This window comes from Pseudorca crassidens, chromosome 18, assembly GCF_039906515.1.
Source record: "Pseudorca crassidens isolate mPseCra1 chromosome 18, mPseCra1.hap1, whole genome shotgun sequence".
Lineage (NCBI taxonomy): Eukaryota > Metazoa > Chordata > Mammalia > Artiodactyla > Delphinidae > Pseudorca > Pseudorca crassidens.
This window is the reverse complement of record NC_090313.1, coordinates 54,788,532-54,815,592: the sequence shown is the minus strand read 5'-3', so window position 1 is coordinate 54,815,592 and position 27,061 is coordinate 54,788,532. Positions and strand designations below refer to the sequence as shown.

Here is a 27,061-nt window from a genome sequence, read left to right as displayed (position 1 = left end):
CAAAACAACAGACACATTAAGGCATGGACATACAGTTAGTAGAATTCACCAGCCCCAAATTACAAAGTAGTCAGGAACAGAGAATAAAAGGGCAGGATTAAAACCTACATCTTTATTTCATGATGCCAGATTTATATTTGTGGGATGGGATGGTCTCTCTGGAAGGGGTTCTATTGTAAACTTGTGCCTGACAGGCTCTAAGAAATAATGCCTGGCCCCAGAGAAGGATAGACTTAAGGTTTATAGAGAGCTGAGAGCAATGATTTGGGGGAACCCACGGAAATGACAAGAGAGAGACTGGTGGAATAAATGAAGAACAGAGTGAGGAAGGGTGTAGGAAGAGGTGATGAGGTTGATGTGGGGAGGGAAGCAGGTAGACAAAGGAGACAAATCTGACTGATGGGTACATGGCCATTGCATACTTTTTCTTCCTTCCTTCCTTCCTTCCTTTCCTTCTTTCTTTCTTTCTTTCTTTCTTTCTTTCTTTCTTTCTTTCTTTCTTTCTTTCTTTCTTTCTTTCTTTCTTTCTTTCTTTCTTTCTTTCTTCCTTCCTTCCTTCCTTTCCTTCTTTCTTCCTTTCTTTCTTTCTTTCTTTCTTTCTTTCTTTCTTTCTTTCTTTCTTTCTTTCTTTCTTTCTTTCTTTCTTTCTTTCTTCCTTCCTTCCTTCCTTTCCTTCTTTCTTCCTTCCTTTCTTTCTTTCTTTCTTTCTTTCTTTCTTTCTTTCTTCCTTCCTTCCTTCCTTTCCTTCTTTCTTCCTTCCTTTCTTTCTTTCTTTCTTTCTTTCTTTCTTTCTTTCTTTCTTTCTTTCTTTCTTTCTTCCTTCCTTTCCTTCTTCCTTCCTTCCTTTCTTTCTTTCTTTCTTTCTTTCTTTCTTTCTTTCTTTCTTTCTTTCTTTCTTTCTCTTTTTCTTTCTTTCTTTCTTTCTTTCTTTCTCTCTTTCTCTCTTTCTTTCTCTCTTTCTTTCAATCCTCCTTGCCTACTATTCCTTTTTTTTTTTTAAACCTCTTTTTGGGGGAATGATTGACATAAAAAAGCTGCAGATATTTAATGTGTACAACTTGATGTATTTGCAGGGAAGTATACACCTGTGAAACCATCACCACAATCTATGCCATAAATATCTATCACCTCCAAAAGTTTACTTTTATCTCTATTTGTTGTTGTCATTGTTGTATAGTTTTTGTTGTTTTCCTTTTGTAGTAAAAGCACTTAACATAAAGTTTATCCCCTTAGCAAAATTTTAAGCATACATTACAGCGTTGCTGGTCGCAGGCCTTGGGTCGTACAGCAGATTTCCAGAACTTCTTCATGTTGGATAAACGAAATGTGCACCCTTTGGTCATCATCTCCTCGTTGCCTCCTCCCCCCAGGCCCTGGAAACCACCATTCTCCTCTTTGCTTCTATGTGTTTGATGAGCAAGTTCTTTTCTTTTATTTTTTTAAAATATTTATTTATTTATTTGACTGCATCAGGTCCTAGTTGCATCATGCAGGCTCTAGTTTCCTGACCAGGGGTGGAACCCAGGCCCCCTCCTTTGGGAGCACGGAGTCCTAACCACTGGACCACTAACGAAGTCCCAAGTTCTTTTATTTTTGCTTCAAGTTTTGAGTTAATGTTTAGTCATCGTGATAACGTTATTCCTCCTAGGTTACATTGACCAGCTCCAGGGCTTAGCTTCTAAGAATCAATGAAGAACCTCTCTGTCCTTTCCTGCTATGCTGACTCCTGGGAATGCTCCATGCCCTGATCATTGTCTGTAACAGGCCTGTTTTTCCCAAGCCTGTGGTAGAAAATGCTGAGATTTACAGTAGTTGACACAATAATACAATAGATTAGAAGATAACATATCATACCATGTACATAATTTTAATACACTGTAATAGAACATAATAGGAGATGTATTTTTATATGTTATATATATTTATATGTAATAAACAGTAGAATACATGACTATATTCAGTAGAAGATAAAACACTAAGTTCTATTGTTATTTATCTCAGAGAGTATGTGAAAGGAGGTTCTGATAAATTGAAGATTGTGGTAAATTGAAAGCTGGAATCAGGTCTGGATGCCTGCCTCAGCTCAGCAAGCCGTGGTCTGTATGTGTGACTTAAGGAGGTGGTGGTAGAGATTTCTACTCCACAGTTCAAATCCCATAGCCTGTAATTTAATCATGAGCTAGGTTTTTTGTTTTTGTTTTTTTTGGTCTCAAGTCTTCTTAGGAACCATCAGCAAAACATCCTGGACAGGAGTCAGACCTTTAGTTTGTATTAGGTGAGCCTGTAATTGTCAGGTGCTGGAGTCCCATGTCCCACTTCTCACTCCTACACACTTTCCCCTTTTTAGTCCTCATACACTACTTCAAACCTGATAATTCTTACTCCCTAATTCTCACATGACAAATTTAAGAATCTTACAACAGTATAGTCCCATTTCCCTTTGTCCCAACCTTTGTCCTATTTTGCCGTCTCTTCTACTTCTACATAAACTGTAAATACCACCTCACAGTACAACTATGCTTGAAATAGTTTTCTTCCTTCCTTCCTTCCTCCCTCCCTTCCTTCCTTCTTCCTTCCTTCCTTTCTCAGGTCTTAGATGTGGCACGAAGTCTCCAGAGCATGTGGGCTCACTAGTTGCAGCACTCGGCCTCAGTAGTTGTGGTGTGCAGGCTTAGCTGCCCTGCGGCATGTGGGATGTTAGTTCCCCGACCAGGGATCAGACTTGCGTCCTCTGAACTGGAAGGCAGATTCTCAACCACTGGACCACAAGGAAGTCCCGAAATAGTTTTCTATTAAGGAAATTATGAGAAGAAAATAAAGGAGTGTTTCATGTTTACCCACTTACCAATTCTAGTGCTCTTCATTCCTTTTAATAGATCCAAGTTTCCATCTGGTATCATTTCCCAAGACTACGGAACATCTTCTGGTGTTTCTTTTAGTGTAAGTGTGCTGGCTACAAATTCTCTCAGCTTTCTTTTATCTGAAAATGTCTATCTTCACTCTGGAAGGATATTTTTGCCTGATACAAAATTTGGGGTTGATCATCTTTTCTTTTCAGTATTTAAAGATGTGATTCCATTGTCTTCTGGCCTCCATTCTTCTTTTTCTTCCTTGCCTCCTCCCTTTTATCTGACGATAACTCAGCCATCATTTGTATTATTGTTTCTCTGTTTGTCGGGTCTTTTATTCTCTGACCGTTCTCAAAGTTTTCTCTATCCTTGATTTTCAACAGTTTGACTATGAAATATAGGCAGACCTCGGAGATACTGCAGGTTTGTTTCTAGACCACTACAATAAAGTGAATAACACAGTAAAGAGAGTTACTTGAATTTTTTGGTTTCCCGGTGCATGTAAAAGTTATATTTACACTATATTTTAGCCTGTTAAGTGGCAATAGCTTTATGCCTAAAAAACAACGTACATACCTTAATTAAAAAATGCTCTATTGCTAAAAATTGCTAACCATCCTCTGAGCCTTCAGTGCGTCGTAATCTTTTTGCTGGTGGAGGGTCTTGCTTCTGTGTTGGTGGCTGCTGACTGATCAGGATGGTGGTCACTGAAGGTTGGGGTGGCCATGGTCATTTCTTAAAAGAAGACCACAGTGAAGCTTGCTGCATCGATTGACTCTTCCTTTCATGAACGATTTCTCTATAGCGTGCAGTGCTGTGTGATAGCATTTGACCCACAGTAGAACTTCTTTCAAAATTGGAGTCAAGCATCTCAGACCCTGCTGCTGCTTTATCAACTAAGTTTATGTAATAATGTAAACACTATGTTGTCATTTCAACCAACTTCACAGCATCTTCACCAGGAGTAGTTTCCATTTTAAGAAACCACTTTCTTTGCTCATCCATAGGAAGCAACATCCTCATCCATTTTAAGTTTTTTTTTTTTTTTGCTGTACGCGGGCCTCTCACTGTTGTGGCCTCTCCCGTTGCGGAGCACAGGCTCTGGACGTGCAGGCTCAGCGGCCCTGGCTCAAGGGCTCAGCCACTCCACAGCATGTGGGATCTTCCTGGACCGGGGCACAAACCAGTGTCCCCTGCATCGGCAGGCGGACTCTCAACCACTGCGCCACCAGGGAAGCCCTACCATTTAAGTTTTATAATGAGATTGCAGCAATTCAGTCCCATCTTCAGGCTCCAGTTATAATTCTACTTCTCTTGCTATTTTTATCACATCTGTAGTTATTTCCTCCACTGAAGTATTGAACCCCTCAAAGTCATCCATGAGGTTTGGAATCAACTTCTTCCAAACTCCTGTTAATGTTGATATTTTGATCTTTTCCCATGAATCACAAAAGTTTTTAACGGTATTTAGAATGGTGAATCCATTTCAGAAAGTTTTCAATTTACTTTGCCGAGATCCATCAGAGGAATCACTATCTCTGGCAGCTATAGCCGTACAAAATATATTTCTTAAATAATAGTACTTGCAAGTCCAAATGACTCCTTGATCCATGGGCTGCAGAATGGATGTTGTCAGGCATGTAAACATTAATTTCATTGCACCTCTCTATCAAAGTTCTTGGGTGACCAGATGCATTGTCAATGAGCAGTAATATTTTCAAAGGAATCTTTTTTTCTGAGCGGTACGTCTCAACGATGGGCTTAAAATATCTATCATGTTGTCAATAGATGTGCTGTCATCCAGTCTTTGTCATTCAGTTTGTAGAGCACAGGCAGAGTAGATTTGCCGTAATTCTTAAGGGCCCTAAGATTTTCAAAATGATAAATGAGCATCGATTTCAACTTAAACTCACCAGCTGCATTAGCTCCTCATGAGAGAGTTAGCCTGTAGTTTGAAGCTTTGAAGCCAGGCATTGACTTTTCCTCTCTAGCTATAGAAGTCCTCGATGGCATCTTCTTCCAATAGAAGGCTGTTTCGTCTACATAGAGACTCTTGTTTAGTATAGTCACCTTAACTATCTTAGCTAGATCTTCTGGGTAACTTGCTACAGCTTCTACATCAGGACTTGAGGCTTCACCTTGCACTTTTGTGTTATGGACACAGCTTCTTTTCTTCAACCTCATGAACCAACCACTGCTAACTTCAAACTTTTCTTCTGTGGCTTCCTCACCTCCCTCAGCCTTCATAGAATTAAAGAGAGTTAAGACGTTGCTCTGGGTTAGGCTTTGTCTTAAGGGAATGTTGTAGCTGGTTTGATCTTCTATCCAGACCACCAAAACTTTCTCCATCTCAGGAATAAGGCTGTTTGGCTTTCTTATCATTTGTATGTTCACTGGAGTAGCACTTTTAATTTCCCCCAGGAACTTTTCCTTTGCATCCACAGCTTGTCTGTTTCGCACAAGAGGCCTAGCTTTCAGTCTAACCTGGCTTTTGACATGCCTTCCTCACTAAGCTTAGTCATCTTGAGAGATGTGCGACTCTTCCTTTCACTTGAACGCTCAGAGGCCTGATTTCAATATTGCTGTGTCTCAGGCAATAGGGAGGCCAAAGGAGAAGGAGACAGATGGGGGAAGAGCCTGTTGGTGGAGCAGTCAGAACACACACACTTATCCATTAAATTTGCTATCCTGTATGTGTATTGTTCGTGGTGCCCTGAAACAATTACAGTAGTAACATCAAAGATCACTGATCACAGATCGCCATAACAAAGATAATAATGAAAAAGTTTGAAATATTGTGAGAATTACTAAATTGTGACGCAGAGACACAAAGTGAGCATGCTGTTGGAAAAATGGTGCCAATAGACAGGTTAGACACGGGGCTGCCACAAACCTCCAATCTGTAAAAAAATCCATACAGTATCTACAAAGTGCAATAAAGTGAATTGAAATAAGACAAGGTATGCCTGTATCTATCTGTGGTGTTCTTTGTCTTTACCTTGCTGTGGTTCATTGAGCTTCTTGGATCTTTAAGCTGAAATTTTTCATCAAGTATGGAAAATATTCAGCTATTTACTTCTGAGGAGTCCAGCTTCTGGTTAAAAACACATGTGTGCTATTTTAGGCCTGACTATAGGCAATTACAAAGGCTTTTCCGAACAGGTTGCCCTCTTCACCCAGACATGGTGCAAGGCAATGCATTATGGGACCTAAAGGGAGTTGCAACCGAGGACTCTGGCCCCCCGGCCATTCTCTTTGAATATTTGCATTTCTAGCCCGACACCTTCATTCTTAGATCTCTTTATCTTGGGCAGTAGGCCTTCCTCAGGTGCCTCTGCTGAGGTCTCCTTATGAAGGGAAGAGGGGAAAACTTTAAAGACATCTTTCCCCATTCCGACCCAGTGCCCAGTATTTTTCCAGTCCTGGCTTTTCCCTGTTTCCCTTCCCCTGACCTCAAGGTCCATAAAATTGTTGGAGACTTGTGTTAAGGTCTTTCTCCACAGTGAGACAATCTCTATGTCTGCTCTGATCCACCTGACCCTCGACTGCTGTGCCATTTCATGGGGAAAAATAAAACAAAGGAGAGTTTTTCCTTTCTCCAGATTTAGCCTCCTGTGTATCCCATCACAGTAAGTGATTAAAGGCTTAACTCTTTCATTTTTGGGCTTATTGCTTTAATCTGCTACTTGAAAACCTGAGAGCTCAGCTCTCTCTCTCTCCCAGCTCAGCTGCGCTCTGACGTTTCCTCAAATAATCTTCCTGTCCGGAGCTTCCCTGGTGGCGCAGTGGTTAAGAATCCACTCTGCCAATGCAGGGAGCACGGGTTCAAGCCCTGGTCCGGGAAGATCCCACATGCCGCAGAGCAGCTAAGCCCGTGTGCCACAACTACTGAGCCTGCACTCTAGAGCCTGCGAGTCACAACTACTGAGCCTGCATGCCTAGAGCCTGTGCTCTGCAATGAGATAAGCCACCATGGTGAGGAGCCCGTGCACCACAATGAAGAGTAGCCCCCGCTCAACACAACTAGAGAAAGCCCACATGCAGGAATGAAGACCCAACACAGCCAAAAATAAATAAATTTATTAAACAAAAAAAATCTTCCTGACCCATTATCACCTTCTTCTCCTTATGGGACTACAATTACACATATGTTAGACTGTTTAATATTGTCCTTGGATCTTTGAGGCCCTGTTCATTTTAATTCAATCTCTTTTTTCTCTTTCTTCTTCAAATCGGATAATTTCTATTGATTTATCTTCAAGTTCACTGAATTTCTCTTCTGCCACTTTCAATTTGCTGAAGCCAGTGCAGTGAATTTTTCATTTCTGTTATTGTACTTTTCAGTTCTTGAGTTTCCATTTGTTAATGGTTTCCCTTTACTCTGTTGAGATTATATGTCTTTTCATTTATTAAAACCATGTTTTCCTTTATGATTTGGATGTATCTTCCTTTAATTCTTTGAATATATTTATAACAGTTTCTTTGTCTCATAAACTACTTATGTGGAATACTTCCAGTCTGGCTTCTACTACCTGCTTTTTTTCTTTACTGTGTATTACATTTCAACTTGTATGTATGTGTGTGTGTATGTGTGCATGTGTAGTTATTTTTGATTGAATACTGGATGTTGTGGGTTAATCAGTGTTGATACTGGGTATTGTGATATTCCTCTGTTGATTTTTGTTTTAGTAGGTAGCAGGATTACCAGCAGATCACCTTGAACTTGGGTGAGGCTTGGTTTTGAACTTGCCTAAGTCTTGGTTTTATGCTTTCTTGGGTGAAAATATATCTGTGAAAATCTCAGCGTGTTTTCAAAGCATAAAAACTGTAACTTGTTGGACTCAACAGCCAATCACTCTTTCTTCTGGTTTTAGACTTTGGTATGGCAGGTTTTTGGTAAGCCTTACTCTGGGGCATGATTCTTATTCCTGAGGAATCGTATTTCTGGTGTCTCAGCTGGGTGCCTCGGCTGTGAACAGGTATTATTAAGGTCTCTCCACACTTGCTGACAATATCCCCCAACTCTGCTTACCCTCTGGTATTTCTATTCTGCTCGTAACCACAGAATAGCCGAATTCTGGTTCCCCTTATCTAAACTCTCCCTGCCCGTGTGTAGTTCAGTCCCTGTCTAAGCACGTGTAGAGATCCCCACATGGACTTCTGAGGACCCCTCTGCATAGCTTCTTCAACAATGCCTCACCTCATAGAATCCATTCCAGTTGCCCCAAACTCTGACCTCTGCCTACTCAGCTAACTGGGACTTCTCTGCTCTGCTTGGTTTCCAGCTTACTGCCACCCAGTTAGGAAGTTGTTCCCTGGTGTAGAGCTGGGGGCTCAACTTGTGAATTTTCCTTCTCTCAAGAAATCAGTTTTGTGATTTTTGTGTGTGATTTGTGAAAACAGTTGCATCATATGTTTTGTCTGGTTTTAAGGTGTTTTGACAGGAGGACTAGTCCAGTACTAGTTACAGGAAACAGAAGTCTCCACCATGGATTCTTGAAAAAGGGATAACGAGAGGGTGTGGATGGACGAGGAGAATGGCTGCCTAACACAAGGCAGCTTGTAGCAGGGAGAGATTGGAGTCAAGACACTGAGCAGGACAGGGAACTCTGTTCAATAATAGGGAACAACCTAAATGACAAAAGAATCTGAAAAATAATAGATACATGTATATGTATAACTGAATCACTTTGCTGTACACCTGAAACTAATACAACATTGTTAATCATCTATACTCCAGTGTAAAATAAAAAGTTAAAAAAAAAAGACACTGAGTAGGAGGCATTTTCAGTCTTCTAAGCAGAGAACAAAGATCACCTTGAGATTTGCAGAAATACAAACAAACAAAAGGGAAATGCCATGATGGAAAAAGAACTATTGTGAGTTATTGATAAATTGGATGTGAAGAATGAAGAAGAAGGTTACACATGGTGCCAGAAATGCTTTAAAAAAGAGCCCTTATCTCTGGAGACAAATACTGAAATATTTATGGATGAAATGATATAATGTCTGGGATTTGATTCAAAATAATTAAATGTAAGGATGAGGGTGGGAGAGGGTGGGGTATAGGTGAGACCAGACTGACCACAAGATGATAATTATTGAAACTAGATTATGAGTACATGAGGGTGTATCCTATGAATTTTTCTACTTTTGTATATATCTGACATCTTCAAATTAAAATAAAAATAAAACAAAACAAAGTGATCAGAGTTAGGAAGCTGGGAGGAGTATTGGTGAAGTTGGGAAAAGTGCCCAGTTTTGAGGTAGGGGGAAAAGGGGCTAAGCCAGTGGCTGTTATTAATGTCTAAAACAGGCTTTTCTGCAAGAATGTCTTTTAAAAGGGTTTGCTCAAGCTGGCTCATTCTGCTCCTTCAGAAGCGTCATCAACTGCAGGATGTGTTTGATTGTCTGCTTGAGGATGTGAGGCACATGGCCCACGCTGGACAGAGGCTGTGGCATCTACACAGCTCGCGTATCCGCCTCCGGATCCAGTGCTGGCTGCTTGTATTCGCCGATACAGCCCTGTGTGGTCAGAGCCCAGACTACAATAGATGGGTTTGGTCGGACTCTGGCACACATCTCCCTGAGTGAATCCTGGAATGATTTCCAGAGGCGTTTTGCGCTATTCCCCTTTCCACACTGCCTCCCTGGCCAGCTCTACCTGCCTGGAGCCTCCTTGAATCTTGCTGGCACTCAGCTGCTTCCTTCCATCTAACTGTGGACTCCGTAATTGAGCCCAAGAGAGGAACATGTTCCCACGGCCTAAGGACTTGCAGAAGTAGAGAGACTTTTCTACATGTTAGAAAAAAAAAAAAAAAAAAAAAAAAAAAAGAAGAAAAACACACCCACTTTCCTATTTTCTGATTTCTTTTCTGATTTATTCAACACATCCTTTTAGGTGCCAGCTGTGTGCCAAGTTTTGTGTTAAGTGTTGATTGGGGGTTCAAAGGTGATGATTCCTCAAGGATTTACAGCCTGGCAGGGGAAGAGAGACACATAAACAGAGTAAGAAGGTCACAAGGGCCATGCTAATGTTTGTACTGGGACCAGGGGGCACACGGAAAAAGTGGACAATGATTACAATTTTCTCTCTCCTTGGGTTTGGGTTTTAATACTGTTCTTGCTATTATGCACAATCTAGTCTTTCTGAATCTCAATTTTCTCTCTCTGTTTTTTTTTTTTTTTTTTTTTTTTTTTTGCGGTATGCGGGCCTCTCACTGTTGTGGCCTCTCCCGTTGTGGAGCATAGGCTCTGGACGCACAGGCTCAGCGACCATGGCTCATGGGCCCAGCCGCTCCATGGGATCTTCCCGGACCGGGGCCCGACCCCGTGTCCCCTGCATCGGCAGGCAGACTCTCAACCACTGCGCCACCAGGGAAGCCCAATTTTCTCATTTTTGTATAAGGTTAAGTATATGTACTTGCAGTTTTTTCTTTTTATTAATTTATTTTTATTCATTTATTTTTGGCTGTGTTGGTGCGCACGGGCTTTCTCTAGTTGCGGCAAGCAAGGGCTGCTCTTTATTGCGGTGCGCAGGCTTCTCATTGCAGGTGGCTTCTCTTGTTGCAGAGCACGGGCTCTAGGCACGCGGGCTTCAGTAGTTGTGGCATGTGGGCTCAGTAGTTGTGGCTCGCGGGCTCTAGAGCATAGGCTCAGTAGTTGTGGCGCACGGGCTTAGTTGCTCCGCGGCATGTAGGATCTTCCCGGACCAGAGCTGGAACCCGTGTCCCCTGCATTGGCAGGTGGATTCTTAACCACTGTGCCACCAGGGAAGCCCTGTACTTGCAGTTTTTAAGATGGTCACACTAAAAAAAAAAGTCTGAAGGGACTTTGCAAACCGCAGGGACTCATGACAATGATTATCATCTTTCCTTCTTCCCAGGCACACCAACGATAACCATGGACTGGCTTTTCCCAGGTGACAGTCAAGTGGTCATGGTCACCAGCACACTGAGCCGCATTAAGGTAAGCTGGGGGCTGCCGCCATTTCCAGGGAAGATGCATAAGTAAGAGGAAACTTCTTTTTTCCATGTAGGTAATAAATCTTCTGTCTATTGACTTTTAAAAGTGTAGAACCAAATGTTCCTTTTGTCTTTTTAATATAAACCACCACCTTAACATTTGTTTTGCTTTACAGTTTACAAAGTCCTTCTAAAGTCATAAATCACTGGTGTCTCACGATAGCTCTTTGACTTAGTAGAATAGATTTCACTTTGACCCTCATTTACAGGTGTGGAAAATATGGCCCTGAGAAGTTAAATATATTTGCCCAAGATTCGTAGCTAGTAGTGGCAGAGCCCGGGACTGAATTCTGGTCTTCTCTTTCCTAATCTTTAAAATGAACACCTCCTCCCTGTAATTTTCTATAGCAGGCCAGGCTCCCCTTTGATGTCTTTAAAAGAAAGTTTCACTGTCTGACTCACTTCACTCAGTATGACAATCTCTATGTCCACCCATGTTGCTGCAAATGGAATTATTTCGTTCTTTTTTATGGCTGAGTAATAAAAGAAAAACAAATATCATGTGATATTGCCTATGTGTGGAATCTAAAAAAAATGGTACAAATGAACTTATCTACAAAACAGAAACAGAGTCACAGATGTAGAAAACAAACTTATGGTTACCAGGGGGAAAAAAGGGGAGGGATAAATTGGGAGACTGGGATTGACATATACACACTACTATATATAAAATAGATAACTAATAAGGACCTACTGTATAGCACAGGGAACTCTATTCAATGCTCTGTAATGACCTATATGGGAGAAGAATCTAAAAGAGTGTGTGTATATATATATATATATATATATATATATATATATACACACACACACAACTGAATTACTTTGCTGAATACCTGAAACTAATACAACATTGTAAGTCAAGTATACTCCAAAAAATTTTTTTTAATATTTCAAAATATTTTTTTAAATGTTTAGGAAATTCCTTTTATTTGGACTTATCACGGCCATCTGAAACCCCCCAGCCCCTTGTGCGGTCACAATAAATCAAACAAATAAATAACCGTCTCCATTGTTTTGTGGATTATTTCCCCAGGAGGCAGATGTTTACTTTTTCCAAATGAAAGCTCATTGTTGTCAGGAATATTTAAGAGGCTTAACCTGTCTCCTCTGGCATATGGCGCTGGCTTTTCATGATGAGGCTGGTTGTGTGCAGCAGCAGATGAAATTGCAAGCCTCTCTCTGAAACTTCATCAGTTAGAACTGCAGAATGTCACTGCTGCCCTAGGTGGGGGCTTGTCTGGGACTCTTCCACCGTGAAAGGGAAAAAAAAAGAAAGGCTGTTTCCTTTGGTAGCAAATACTTATATTTTAATGGGTATGATGTCATGAATTATTAAACTATCTTAACTTTAAAGCCCAGCTGAAAGAACACAGAGTGAAGAATGACCTTGAGACTCTTGAAAAATGGGATTGTTGACTGTGCCTGCAGACTCAAAGATGGATTTCTCCTTTAGTTTATATTTATGCAACTGTGAAACTTGGTCCTTTGTTCTCAGAGAAATCCTCTGTGCAGCCGTGTGGAGAAAGTTATTACATTCTAGTGCAGAAGAGCTGTAAAGTTTCTTTCCTCGTGTCTCCTGAAAACTAGAGGGCCAGGCGATCCTTGTGCTGGGGGGGATGGCCCTGAGGAATGAGATGCTGAATCTTTCAGAAAACGAAAGGAAACAGACAGGCATTGTGCTTTTAAAAAAAAGAGCCTAACATGAGGTTCTTATAAGGAATTTGTGCCTAACCCAGCCCTGTCACAATGCTCTCTTGTTTTGGCTGTAAGGTGAATCAAAGGAAATTAGGGTCCAGGAGGACGAAGATGATCTGTCGGTCCCACTGTAGTGTGACCACGTGACGTGCTCGCCAGCAACTCCGCATAACTAGCGCTGCTGCCCATGGAGCTCATGACGTGATGCAGGATAGGGTCTTTCAAAGCTTTGCGTTTAGCCATTCCTAGCTCATTCTCTGGCCACAGGTTGCTGGGCAAAACCACCGATGCTAAGAGTGGGATGAAGTGTCCTTGAGTCTTCCAACGGGTGCTGTGAAGCTGTGTCTACACCCACAGAGACCGGTGACTCAAGTCTCCTTCTCTTTCATCTTTGTAACAGGAGTTCAGTTAACAGTCTTTGTAGACAGGGAAGAAGTATTAGTGGGGAGGGCGGTGGAACCAGTATTTATTGAGAATCTATTAAATGTTTGGCTTTGCCTCATTATGATTCATCATGGAGCTGTGTGGTGTTATCCCCATTTTACAGGGAAGAAACGGAGGCTCAACGTGTAAGATTTTCAATACCATACAGTTTTTAACAGGGCTGGGCTTTACCTGAATCTAGATCTGCTGAACATCAGCAGTTTATGCAGATTCGCCAATCTTACTATGAGGTTTGGGTTTGACTGACTTTTGACTTTCTTCTTGTTTGTTTGTTTGAACTCTTTGGCCATATGCTGATGTCTTCTGTTTGTTCCTCCGGATCCCCTCTCCACCCTCCTCCACTCTGCTCTGTGACCTGGTAGACTGACCTGTCTTCACTGCTTCAAGGGTTACCCTGTTCTTGCGCTTACAGTTGCGTTTGGCCAACGTGAAACACAAACAGGGCATTGGAGGGCAGATAGGTGAGAAATGAGATTGGGGTGTTGATTTCCCCAGTTTTCTCTCTGTTGGGTTCTCTACTGAAGGCCAGGTGGCCCTCTCCATGGAATTCCCCTTTCTGTTTTTTTTTGTTGTTGTTGTTGAAATATATTTGCTGTACCATATCATATAAGTTACAGGTGTACAATATAGTGATTCACAAGTTTTAAAGGTTATACTCTATTTATAGTTATTGTAAAACATTAGCTATATGTCTCGTGTTGTACAATATATTCTTGTAGCTTATTTTATACCTAATAATTTGTACCTCTTACATCCCTACCCCTATATTTCCCCTCTCCTTTCCTTCTCCTTACTAGTAACCATTAGTTTGTTCTCTGTATCTGTGAATCTGCTTCTTTTTTTTGTTATATTCACTGGTTTGTTGTATTTTTTAGATTCCACATATACGTGATATTGTACAGTGTTTGTCTTTCTCTGTCTGACTTATTTCACTCAGCATTTCTGGGTTTTGATACCTGCTCCTTCCCCTTGTCCCTTCCGGCTTAGGGGTAACATTAGGTCACTAGCCCCTGGGTACTGCACAGTCCCTTGTGCTTTCCTAGATACTGCCCACACTTTTGTAAATTAGCCCCTCTATTAAGACAGTTGGATTGCTCAACATGAGTGTGCCATTTGTTACCTTCCGGGACCTTGACCGATACAGGTACACATCCTTTTAGTGCTATCATACTTAACGTTTTGCTGTTACACCCATTTTACCAGGAGGGAGATGATTTTTGTCTCCTCTTTTTTCCCTAAGGATTTCTTATTTATAATTTCCGGAAGGGCTATTTTATCATCTTTCATCTTCCTTTTGCCTTACTACTTGCTCTTTGAATTTTCCCTTTTCCCCTCAAATTGAGTCTGTAAGACCTGAAAAAGCCAGTTTCCATTCTTATTTTCCAAGACTGAGTTTTTTGGTCTTCAGAGTCTCAGCTCTATTCTTTTATTAACATTTCTTTGTGAAACCGTCAGTTGGATTGTCTTGAGAAAACAATGCACATTTTCTTACCTTCTAGGGAAAATGATTATTGCTCCAAAAAGGAGTGGAAATAATGAAAGTACGTTCAGTAAGTAACAGTAAAGACAATAAAAGGGGAAAAAGGCAGGAGATTCAGAATCAAGGTCAGTTTCCTCCATTGTTGGATTGCAGCGAGTATTTAATGGTCATAAAATCTTTTTCCTGTAAAATACATTTTATATTTAAACTGCAGCCATTTAAATGAGGGATTTTATGTCTGCACAGTCTTTACTGAGTATGAAGGATTTTAAAATGCTTTAGGTTTCATTTTTTTTTTTTTTCCTTAAATTTTTTTGAGGTTTGGAAAGCCCATCCCATGCCTCCCGGGCTCCCAGACGTGAAGATGCAGAGCTGGGGAGTGTGGCTTTCACAGTTCCTTGCTTATGCTATTTAACCTTAGACCCCTGTTATTCGGGGCCTCTGTCTCCTGAATAAACAGTAAATCTTTCCTGATGGTGTGGCAGCTTTACGCTGTGGATTCAGGCCTATTTTCAGAGCAGCATGAGAGAGACTTTAATGCCTTTTCCCTCCTTTTACTGGTGATTTAGCCAGAGCCCGTGTCCGTCATCAGGGTACGGCTGGTGGTTCAGCCTGTGTCTGGTGGAGGGCAGGCCCGGTGCTGCAGTGGGCAGTGCTCGGATGATCAGTGTTCTGGTTCCAGGACAAGGCAGGGTTGACCGTGGGGTTACTTCATAGCTTGGCTTGAAATGGATTCATTCTTCTGTTGAAGGTTTACTGACTCATGTATTCCTGAGAACTTTGTCCCTGCATATTGAAAAATTTGTGATCTACTCCTGATCCTAAGATAAGATATCAAGACCTTGAGAGGTCCACCTTCTGCCGTAGGATCCTGCAAGGTGAAAGTTTGCTAGATTGATTTTAAGGCTGTTCATGGTGGGGGTGGTCTCAAGGTTCAAGGGCATGTTGACATTAGACATACCAGAAGGAAAAACTCAACTACAGAGCAATTACCTTTTTTTCTTGGTCATTGCTGACATTCGTGGGTTGAGCTGTTGGATTTGGATTATTCTTGGTCACGAGGATGGTACAGCAGAAACAAAAACCCTAGGCTTATAGTTTAGAAGTATTTGAAATCTGCATTCATACAGGCAATTATCTGCCAAGGGAAGTAGACTATTGTTGGTGGGGATCTGACCTATAGCAGGAGATGCCTTATAATCTATAAATATCTGCTCTTTGAGCTAGAATGAATTACCTGAAGAAGGCAGGCTCCACGTTTTAATCTTAGATTGCCAGAGCTGCATTTCCCACTGGGTTGTTACCAGCAGTTTTAAAAATCTCAATTTCCCCAGTGCATTGACCTGACCTGACTGTTCTTAGCCACAGCTTTAACTATGCTTTAAAAATAGCCTCGAAGCCAGAATAGCGGAGAAAGCATTTATTTAAACAACTATTTTTTTCCCCCATAATGTCATGTAGATCTAAGTCTTTTCTGTATCTTTCCACTACAATGGCAGCATATGGTCTATTGTTACAATCAGATATTCTTGTGGGAAGTAAGAAGCCCCTGGGTGAACAGAGAGTATATTATTGTTGACTCTAAAGCTGTTGTTTCCAGTCCTGAACTAAAGTTTTGTGCAGTTTCATTTTGAACAAACTCAAACCTTTCAGGAGGCTTCAACCGATAGGCTCTGATTTTTATTTTTGATAGTGTTGACTAATGTTTACTCTGGGCTCCTGGAAATTGGCTAGGAGGACTTTCCGTGGAGGAGAAAATGTGGACAAATACGGTTAGTTTACTTAGTGCTAAAGGCATTGGCTGGTAAGGAAAGGTGATGACACAGTTCCTTAAGCCAAAAAGTCATGTTTTTTTCCTCTTGAAGTATGTATATTTGAAACCTTAGGAGAGGTTTGTGAAAAAGAAGAAAGCAAAAAAAAAGAAAAAGAAAAAAATAAGAGCAAGAGAGGTGACGGTAACAGAAAACAAAACTGCTAGGCCTAGGAGAAAATCACTTCATTAGAAGAAAACATTTTATTAAAATAATGAATTTTTACTACATGGAACGGAATAAAGAATTTCAGCGAGTAAACACACAGTGCACACATACTCGCTTGGACAAACACGCATACAAAGAAAAGAAGGAATGCGAAAGCAGAAGCAGGTCGGTGTGCTTTATAAATGTGGATTTGATTTTTGAGTTTTGAATTAATTAGATACCATGTTGAATTCCAAATGTGATAATTAAGCAAATTAATGCTGCAGTGTATTTATTAATGAGGCAAAATATGCTAATATGCTTTTGATAAAGAGCTCTTCTTCTGTCTTACCAAGGAATTGGCAAACATCTTTTATTTGGGGCCAGAGAGCTTATCTCAAGTGATGTATGAAAAAGGTTCTCAGCCGTATGCTGTGAACAAATGTTGTAAATAGGGGTTAATGTCTAAAGTTTTGATATGTATAAGCCCCGATGCGATACATCAAGTCCCGTGACGCCCTGAGCCTGGTTTCTTCCATGCTCTTCGATGCCAGTATGAATACAGCAAAGCCCACTGCTTGCCGACATCATTATTATTAAGTGACATTCAACGTGAGGCAAACAGTGGCTGCTAACCGCCCAAACTGCTGGGTTCTTTTCGGCAGACTTGGTGTCTCCTTTGGTTTTCAGATGTTCAAACCTCCTAGCCCATGATCATTAGGGAACCCACATAGTGGTTTGAAAGTGACGCAGCAGAATTTCTCTTTCTGACCTTAACCTTGCTATTCAGAGCTCACAGTGTATCAGGAGACGAGCGAGAGACCCCATCTACCCAGGGGGAGCTGGCCATTAAAAACAAAATTTATGGAAATATGAAAAGAACTTTCTCCATGAGCATATGATTCTTTTAATCCTTTTAATCACATACTCCATGAAGGCGCAGCCTGTATAACTTTGATTCATTCCAGATATGATGTTTGCTAAATGAGTTTGGCTTTGCAGCCCCAGGCAGGACAGTTCTGATGGCTTTAAATCAGAGGAGGAAGCCCCCGAGGTGTGTTTGAGTGGGGCAGCCCCGTGGTCAGCCCTTGGCTAGTGTTGGCTAGTGGGCACTGTCGAGGCGCGTCCTGTGGTAGGAAAGAGACTGCATATCAACTGTCAAGTGTCACAGAAAGTGACTGGAACAGTTAGGAATGCATTTGACCGCAAGTTGCAGAATACCTTACTAACAGTGGCTTCAGCAAAGAGGGAGTTCATTTTTCTCCCATAGAAAGCAGATCAGGGTAGGCGATTCACAGCCAAAACGTGTCTCAGCCATTTTGTCGGGGCTCTTTCCATCTTTCCACCGCATCATCTTAGCGGGTGTCTTTTGTCTGTGTGGGCACAAGATGACTGCTGCATCTCCAGGCATGATGTCTAGGATTCAGGCAGGAAGAAGAGGGAATGGTCAGCCAGTCTGTCCTTTTTGAAAAGTTTTCCCAGAAACCCCATCCAAAGACCTCCATTTACATCTCGTTAGTCAGAATTTTGTCACGTGGTCATTCTTAACTGGAAGGTCAGTAGGTGAGGTTGGATCAGGTAGCCGGTTTTGTTACCATTCTTTTCTTGGGCACCATGATCCTGGGGATGAAGCTGGACCCTGAGTTGACTGCCATTTCCAGGGTGCTCACATGAAAGTCTCGTTGCCTGGACACACGTGATATGAAACGGAAGTGCAGGTGATAAAGCAATTTTACTCCCCTCAAGTTCCTTCGTATGATCGAATCGTAACATGAGTGTGATTTGAGCATATTTGAAAATAAAACACTTACGGAAAAATTTTTTTGTACAACATACTTCTAAACAAATGCCAGTTACTGTATTTGGTTCTTGATTGGAAGATGCAAACCAGCAATCTGTTTCAAAGCCGAAGAAAAGCTGGCTGCTTTGAATGTACTGAATAATGGCACAGTACTGTATTGTTACGAGTAGATCAAGAGATTTTTCAAGGGTGCTTGGGAATATATTTGGTTTTCACCACACTGGCCAACTTTGGAACTTAACCCTTGAGTAAAATGTGATTCCATTGGATATTAATTAAAAGTAACAAACACACTAATATGTAGCAGGTACAATCGTGGACCGCAAACTCACCTATTTAAGCAATCTGGCTTGCTTTCTTTCCTCTGTCAGGTTTGTATCGCTACAGCACCAAGAGGTAGAGACTTCACTGGATTCACTTCTGAGTCTCCCCTCCCTTTCCTGGAATAGGGACTTACTTTGGGCTGGCGGGAGGAGGGGCTTTGTGTCGGGTCACAGGAGTTGGGGGGGGCGTGCATCTGGTTCTGGGATGTCATCTACTCATACGCTTGCTAGGACGTGGTCATTCTAACTTGGTAACTTGTCATTTGTTCAGTTGGATCACTGCTGGGGATTTTGACTACCATATGCTTCCTGAGTCTGACTGTTAGCTGCTTTCAGGTCCTCCCTGGCATGTGGGCATGATGTTTGGTCTCCTAGCATGAGGCAGGGCCCTGGGGCTTTCTTGGGATGCCACGTGTGGGTGGATTTAAGCAGGGGTGAAGGACAGAGCCCTTGCAGAGGCTCAGAGATTTCTCAACCCTGTCTCTCCTTTTCCTTACCCAGCTGGGGCAAACCTTATCCAGCTCTCTCTCCAGAAAAAAACTGGTTCCGAGGGATCACGTTTTATTCCAAATCTTTTGTTTATGCCCCAAGTCCTAGGCTTTTGAAACTCAAAACCCTTTTCTCTCAAACTATGGCTCTCATTCTCTTTTGTGTCAGGACTTCCCTGAGGAAACAAAAACAGAATTGCTGTCTGCCTCAGTGGCAGAAAGTATGGCCCCTCTGTATTGGAAATACTGGCGAGCATCAGTTAATGTTTCAAACGATTACCTATGCCTCACTCATATTCACTATAAGGAACTGGAAGAGCTGTGCCCAGATCCCCAAGGGCATCTCTCTTTGCCCCCCTGCCTGCTCCTACCGCCATCTTGGCTCCTGTACCCATGAAGCTCTCAGAGAGGACTGGGCAGACATGGCATTTCTTGACGGCAAGAAGCAGACATTTCTTCCTCTCACAAATTCGTAGGAGGCTTCCCTCAAAAGATTCACAAGAGCACTCGGCCACACCTACAGGCAGGCAAACAACACTTCCTATTTATGGGTTGCTGATAAACAAGCACTAAAGGCTTAGCATCTTAGGTGGATGCAATAATTTAGTTAAAAAACTTTAGTGGGAACCTGGTCAACCTAACTGTGAGAGACGCCATGTTTCCCTCTTGGAGCCCGACGAACGCTGGGAAAGGCTTTCAGGGCTGGGAGAGCATTGAAATGTGTCGTGGAAAAAAACACGTTCTTCAAGAGTTTGAAAGAGGTGAAGGGGTTTAGTGGACCAAAGGGAAGTATCCGAGATAGGATATACCAGTGCTGTAACTGGGAGAGAAATGAGGGATTTGGCAGCCATGGAATGCTTCCCAGTCCCTCAAATTCACTGCGGCAAAGAAACCAAGGCCTTAGGAAATTTTTAATTTTAATTTCTTTTAATTGTGGTAAAAGATACATAACTTAAAATTTATCATTTTAAGAACCTGAAAAATAATATGCATATACATACGTATATATGTTAACTGAATCAATTTGCTGTACACCTGAAACTAACACAACATTGTAAATCAACTATACTTTAATTAAAAAATATATACAATTTTTTTTATCATTTTAACCATTTTAAGTGCATGTCCTCAGTGGCATTAAGTATATTCACATTGTTGTGCAACCATCCCCATCATCTAGCTCCAGAACTTCCTCATCGTCTCATATTGAAACTCTGCACCCATTAAAAATAACTTTCCATTCCATCCTCCCCTGGCCCTAGTAGCTGCTATTCTAGATTCTGTCTGACTCATTTCACTTAATGTTTTCAAGTTTCATCCATGCTGTAGAGTGTGTCAGAATGTCCTTCTATTTTTAGGGCTGGATAATATTCCGCCGCATGTATATTCCACATTTTGTTTATCCGTTCATTTGTTGATAGACATCTGGGTTGTTTCCATCTTGTGGCTACTGTGAAAAGTGCTGCTGAGAATATGGGCACACAAATATCTTTTCATATTTTCAGTTCTTTCGGGTATAAACCCAGAAGTAGAATTGTTAGATCGTATCATGCTTAAATTTTCAAGGATCCACTCTACGGTTTTCCACAGCGGCCGCGCCATTTCACGTTCCCACCAGCAGGTGCATAAATGTTCCAGTTTCCCCACAACCTCACCAGCACTTGTTATTTTCTGTTTTTTTTCTTTTTTCTTTTTTGTAAATCCTAGCCATCCTAATGGGTGTGAAGCATCTGTCACCTTACTGCGGTTTTGATTTGCAATATCCTAACGACGAGCGATGCTGAGCATCCTTCCATCATGTTTATTGGCCATTCGTATATCTTCTGTTGAGTTGTACATCTTCTGCTGATGTTGAGTGAGCCTTAGAAATTTTACTCCCATACCACTCTCTTCTCCTTAATGAAATGTGGCCGTACGTTGATACGTTTGCCAGAAGGAGAGGGGTAACTCAAGAGGGCTGGGCGACTCCAGGAAGGGGGACCATCAAAGTGCTCATCGCACAGGATTACGTCCAACCTCCCATCATGTGAAGCCTTTCCCACTGGGCCCCACCTGCCGGTCCAGTCTGATTTTCTGCCCCTGACAAACCCAATGCTCCAGCACATTAATTTCCCTGCGGGTCCACAGATGCACAAAGAACTTTCACACCTCTAACCTTCGCAGAGGCCTTACTTTTCCATGAAGGCTCTCCTGACCCACCTCACTTGTTCTCATGACACATCACTTGTCCATTCATTCATTCTAGAAATATTCATTGAGCACATACTTGTTGCCAGGTACCAAGCACTGTGGCGGATACTTGGGATTCAACAGTGAATCAAGCAGTTGCTGCTTTTGAAGAACTCCTTGCCTAATGGGGGAAATGGGTAAGTTATCTGCCAATTATAATTCATTGTGCGTAAGTGCCAAGATGTAAGTAAAGAGGGTGAAGATTATCTTCTTGAGCTGAGGGCTGAGTCAGTATTTATGTGTTACTGTGAACATTCTCATCTTCTGCACATCAGATTCGAGCTTGTAGTTTACTACTTTTTTATCCCTTAACAGAACTGTTTGTAAACAGCCGTTGGCTTCCAGAATGTACGGTTTCTTCTCACAACAAGCAGCATTCCAACCGGGAGATGGTTTCCCTTACACTGGGATACTTGAGGGCTGTCTGAAGACTGCAGTTCAGACTGCCTGTATTCAGGCGGGCATGTGGGTGCATCTGGGGACTTGTGGGCCTAGCCCTGCCCTGACTGGGCTTCCTGGGTGTGTGAGTGTTTGTGTGGGGATGGCCATGAAGAGTTATGGAACATCCACTGTCGATTCTGGCCTCGTGCACTGAATGTGGCACAAAGCAAGAGCTCAATAAATGTGTCTGGTTTTATTGGACTCTGTGTATCGTGGAGGGTAATTTATCTCCTTTACCCACAATGAGTCACAGTGTAGGGTAGGCGGGAGTAGAGTCCTTCTAAAGGTTGAATCAACATATTAAATTTGATTCAGAAGAAGCATATGGCAAAGCATTTGTCTTTTGCTCTTTTGAAAAACAGGTGGTTTACCTGGGTTTTTGGTAGTCCTAGAGGAAAGTAAAAATGGGTCCTACTGAAAAAGTTAAAGGAAACTAATGCAGAAGCAGGAAACCTGAGGGAGAGGTGACGAAGAGGCCAGATCGATTGTTACAGGGAGAGATTTACACTTGAATGCAGGGTTTAACTAGGGAGCAGGGAAGGGACCCTTCTGGGGATTACTGTGAAGGAAGAATCAACATAATATGGATTTTGACTGGGTAGGGAATGGAAAAAAAGAAAAAGGATTTGAGATATTGGTTTTAGGATTTAGAAGGGAGGATTTAATTTGGAAGATCAGGGATTTACTGTTAGATATAGTGACAATTAAACGTTGAATACAGGCAGTCTGAATTGCAAGCTTCACATGCTCCTCAAATACCCCAGCGTAAGGGAAACCACCTCCTAACTGGAATACTCCTTTGGTGGGAGAGGATGTGTATTATGGAAGTCGATGACTGTATATTAATGACTCTGTTTAGGACAAAATTCTCCTTTTAGCTCAAATCCGTTACTTAAAGGATTATTTATTCACAAGTTTGAAAGAGCTCTGTCCCTCCCTCTGTCAGGACTCTGCTGCCTTGGTGTCATCAGTTCCACCAGGCGGGATGAGAGGCCATCAGCCTACTGAACAAATGATAAATCATCCCTAAATGCATATTGAACAGGGATTTGTGCTATCTCTTCGAACATAAGCACAACTCTTGTTGGGTCTGGCCTTCCTGGAGCCCGAGTCAGGGCACTTGTCCTCAGGAGGCTTGTGGGGCTAACCCCTCCCAGACCAGGCTGAGCACGTGTGAGTGTTTATGTGCGGATGGGCGTGAGGAGGTATGGAACCTTGGAAGAGCGCGTGCATCACAGATGCTGTGCCCTGTGCCGGTCCTCGGGGAAGGGAGCCCACTTATGTGAGTGAAGGGGGTCGGCACAGCCTGGCCAGTGTGCCTCCCTGAGTGATATCAAATTTGTACACCTCCGTCTCTCACCCTCACTGCTTAGAGCTGTTCCAGGTCTGTTATTCATGCAAAATCTTCTTGGCTGTGCCTGAGGGGAGAGAAAGACCTCGGTGAAATCCCAGGTCTGCCTTTTAACAGCCATGAGGTTTTGGGCAAGGTACTCGGATCTCTCCTTTGGTTTTTTAATTTGTAGAAGTGAGAGAGTAATATGCCCCTTCAGAATGTTATTGGGAGGAACGCGTAGGACAGTTTTTATAAAGTGCCTGGTACAAGGTGACACCCTTAATGGCTGGCACATAGTAGGTGATTTACAAAGGGGGAGTTGCAGTACTCACTAATAATGAGGGTGATGCCTCACAGGCATGCAAAAATGTAAAATGATTCTTTTTTTAATACCTGAACTTAATTTCCTTTCTTTTTTCTTTTTTTAGGCCCCATTCATATTGTCAGGTAGTGGAAATTTCATCTCAGTCAATTCAGCGTCTTAGCCTACTTGCATCCTTGGAGAGGAGATCTGGTTACTGGCTGCTGTCATCTCTTGCCTCCTCCCTTCCCCCCCTCTTTCACAGTCCACAGCCCTCTGAGCTTCTGTCAGCAAAGATGGAGGCTGTTATTTTCTCCTCCCACCAGCACGGCCTCTCCAGATCTGTCTTTTACTTGGTTACTTCTGTGCTCTTCTTAGGCACATGGAAGGTCTGGCTGTTCCCCGCATCACGCTGGAGTGAGGAAAGGCTCTCTCAGGTCTGGCTGCCTACAATCCCCACACCACCGTACCCCGTGTGTGCGCTTCATCAGAAAGGTCTTAAGGTAGAACCCCTGTGGGGGTCTTTATGGTACCCTTTGCACCAGTGCTTGCCTGGGGATGTGGTGGGGATACACTCCAGGGTCTGCTGACCTTCGCTTCCCCTTCGTCTGCACACATTTTCTGTAGGAGTCCAGTGGGACAATAGCTTTCTCCTAAGCTTTAGGAATGCAGAAGTCTTTGCCTTAAACTCAGCGGTGAGTTTCATATTTGAAACTCCCAAATCAAGAATTGACTTTTTCTTTTTCTCAGCATTTCTGCTGTGCCATCTCTTTCTTGAGGCACTAAGTGTTGGATGTCGAGTGTCTGCCTGGGGAGAGAGAGGTGGGTAGAGGGAACAAGGGTATTGCAGAGCATGAGAACCTTGGTTAAAATCTCAAGGTATTTTTCTACTGCACTGCTGTTATTACATCCATCCTCCATACAGTTTCAGCCCCATGGGGCTGAGTTGAAGATTGATTTGCTTCAATGTTGGAGCATTTGAGAATGATTCTCTTGGACCTGTTGTTGGCAAAGTAAAAAAAAAAAAAAAAAATTAAAGAAGTAGAGAGCGAAGCCAAGAAGAAAATCAGACACAACTTCTGGTCTATAAAGTGTTGGTTTAGTGTGGAGCTAAATGAAGCGCTGGCCACATTCTGCTTTTCAGTCTCCCAAAGGTCATGCCACTTTTCTTGATCCATTTTTCTATTTTCTTGTTCACAGTCCATCACTGGATGCTCTGCTGCCTAGGCAACAGCATTCGGGCCAGCTCTCAGCAACGTGGTACTCGAGAATGTTTCGAGCTCCACGCGTGGAGCGTTTTATGCAACCTGCTATGTGCTCTTGGTCTTGTAGTCGGTGGAGAGTCTTGTGCCGACTCAGCGAAGCCATCAGATGCACTTGTGTATCTTCTTGGGTATAGGATCTGAGAGGAAAGAGTTTCTATATTTCAACGATGTCATCATCAACATCATCATGTTCAGGTGACCATACTGATGCCGGTGGCATCTCCCCGCATCCCCTTGCTTGTAAGTGTCTGATCAATGTTCTTTTGAACTGTGCTACGTTGTCATCTGGGCACTTGGGACCAAAAGCATCGACTTTCACCTGCAAGGCAACCACAGGAAAAATGCAGGAAACAACATTTGCGTGTCTGCACAGGATTCACCAGCTGTGCTAAAACAAGATAGGTAGAACTGAATTACGGAAGCAGTGCAGAAAGTCCACCACCACGACCCCCAGTTATAACAAGAGCTGCTATTTATGGAACAGCTCTTTTGTGCCTGGTGCCATGCTAGACTCTTTACGTTCCGTTCTCCAATTTAATTTTCCCAACAAACCTAGAAGGCAGGCACTTTATAAATAGAAGAATGAGTTTAGAGAGATTAAGTGACTTGTCCCTGGCCACATAGAGAGTTAAGTGGAGCCAGAATTTGAACCCAGATCACTCTGACCTTGGAGCCCTCACCCCTAGGCTGGGATGGTGCCAGGTGGGCAGGCTTGCTGGGCATCTTATTGTTATCACCGAATCCCTAGCACTGGTCCTCACCTAGCACAACAGTAGGTGCACAGTGTCCCTTAAAAGGAAACGATTGATTGCTCGTATTAGAAATTAATGCTCTGTGCTTTGAAGCGTTTCCTTTCATCAGGGTCGTGAGGCAAAGTTACCTAATAGGCACAGGTCCTTCCCTTTCTGTGTTCCAAGAACCATTAATTCTCTCGCCAGCTCTCCAGTGCATCTCCACGCCACCCTCACTTTCTGGTGGGGCTCACCCTTGTCTTACATCAGGATGCTGAGATGGTTTCCGAACTCGTCTTCCTGATGCTTTTCTTATTTTCCTCTAATCCAGGCTCTACACAGTAGCCAAGGTACTCTTTCTAATCTAGCAATCTGCTCACAACCCTGCAGAGATCTCCCACGTGCCTAGAACAACATTGGGCTCTTTCAGGTGGTCTTTGAGGCCCCTTATGAGCTGATGCCCCCTGTTTTTAGGGCCTCATTTCTCACACCCCTCCCCCCACCCCCACCCCGGGTTCCCGACTCTGAAACTTGAGCAGCATCTTTTGCCCACCTCCGAGCTTTTGCATGTGCTGGTCCGTCTCTTAGAACTCCACTCTCCTCTGCCGTTCGCCTGGCCAGCTTCTGTTCCTCCTCTAAAAAAAACTTGGTTCGTGCGTCATTCCTTCTGGACAGCCTTCCCTGACCCCCTGAGCCTGGTGGAAGCCCCTTCTGTGCTCCCACAGTGCTCTGCACGTCCTGCATCAGAGTGATAACCATCCCAACTCATTTGCGCTTGTGTCCCCCTCCTTCCCCACCGCACGGGAAGCTCTACCACTAGCCGCAGTGTCCCGCTCCAAGCCTGGCATCTTATCAACACTTAATGAATATTTGGCGAATAAACGGAGAGTTGTTTTTAACCTATTTCTTATAGCCATTTCTGAATGGGAAGAGCTTCCTGAAACCTCGGGCTTGGGATGTCATTATTCTTGGGGGCAACACTGCCAAGGCAATGAATTAGAAATGGCTTCAGAAGTCCTTGATACGATCCTTTAGGAACTGTGGGAAGGCCTTTGTTCGATGATGGAAATCTAAACATCTTCAAATTTGAAAAAGCTAAGAGAGGCAAAATGTCATGTAAAAAGCACAGACCCAAGGACTCTTTCAAGTTTCTCTTTGATTCAATCGGGTTGTCACTAACATTAGACACAGGAGAACCACACTTTAACCTGATTAATGAATAGTCCCATTTAGGCCACTCTGCAAAATACTAAAGAAGAGAACTACATCTCACTGTGGCTTTCTCACTTCCCGCCCGTCCCACGCAGGACTTAACCCTCTGAAAAAGTCTGCTCTGTTTTTTCCTTTGCAGAGGAATTGTCAGGCCGCGACTCTCTCTCCTGCGGCGGAAGGACAAGATGGGACTCTTGAGTACATTGGGAAGCTGAGAGTTCTAGCCTCTTGGCCCTTGTCCTTATTCTCATGTAATTCCTTGCTGGATTCTCATACAAATTCATGCGGTCCCTGCTTTTTTCTCCTGCACGATCCTGGCTGGCTCTTGCCCCAGTGATTACATTTAGCGGCTCAGATTTTCCGGGTTTTGATATCTGTGTGCATCCGCGGGCTCTCGGAGCAAAGGAAGCGGCTGGGTTCTGGGGCGGCTGTTTGCTGTATAGGCCCCGGGTGTACCCATCCCCACGCACCCCTCCCGCGGCTG

The 27,061-nt window shown here is 42.8% G+C and overlaps 1 long non-coding RNA gene across 1 annotated transcript in view; it reads left to right on the top strand.

The window, feature by feature from the left end:
* Window positions 1-23,976, top strand: part of LOC137210918 (uncharacterized) — a 54,571-nt gene extending 30,595 nt beyond the window's left edge. The window contains exons 3-5 of the long non-coding RNA XR_010936799.1: window positions 10,735-10,817; window positions 21,342-21,431; window positions 23,497-23,976. This is a non-coding gene — a long non-coding RNA (uncharacterized lncRNA). The remainder of the gene's footprint in view (window positions 1-10,734; window positions 10,818-21,341; window positions 21,432-23,496) is intronic.
* Window positions 23,977-27,061: the final 3,085 nt, after the last annotated feature.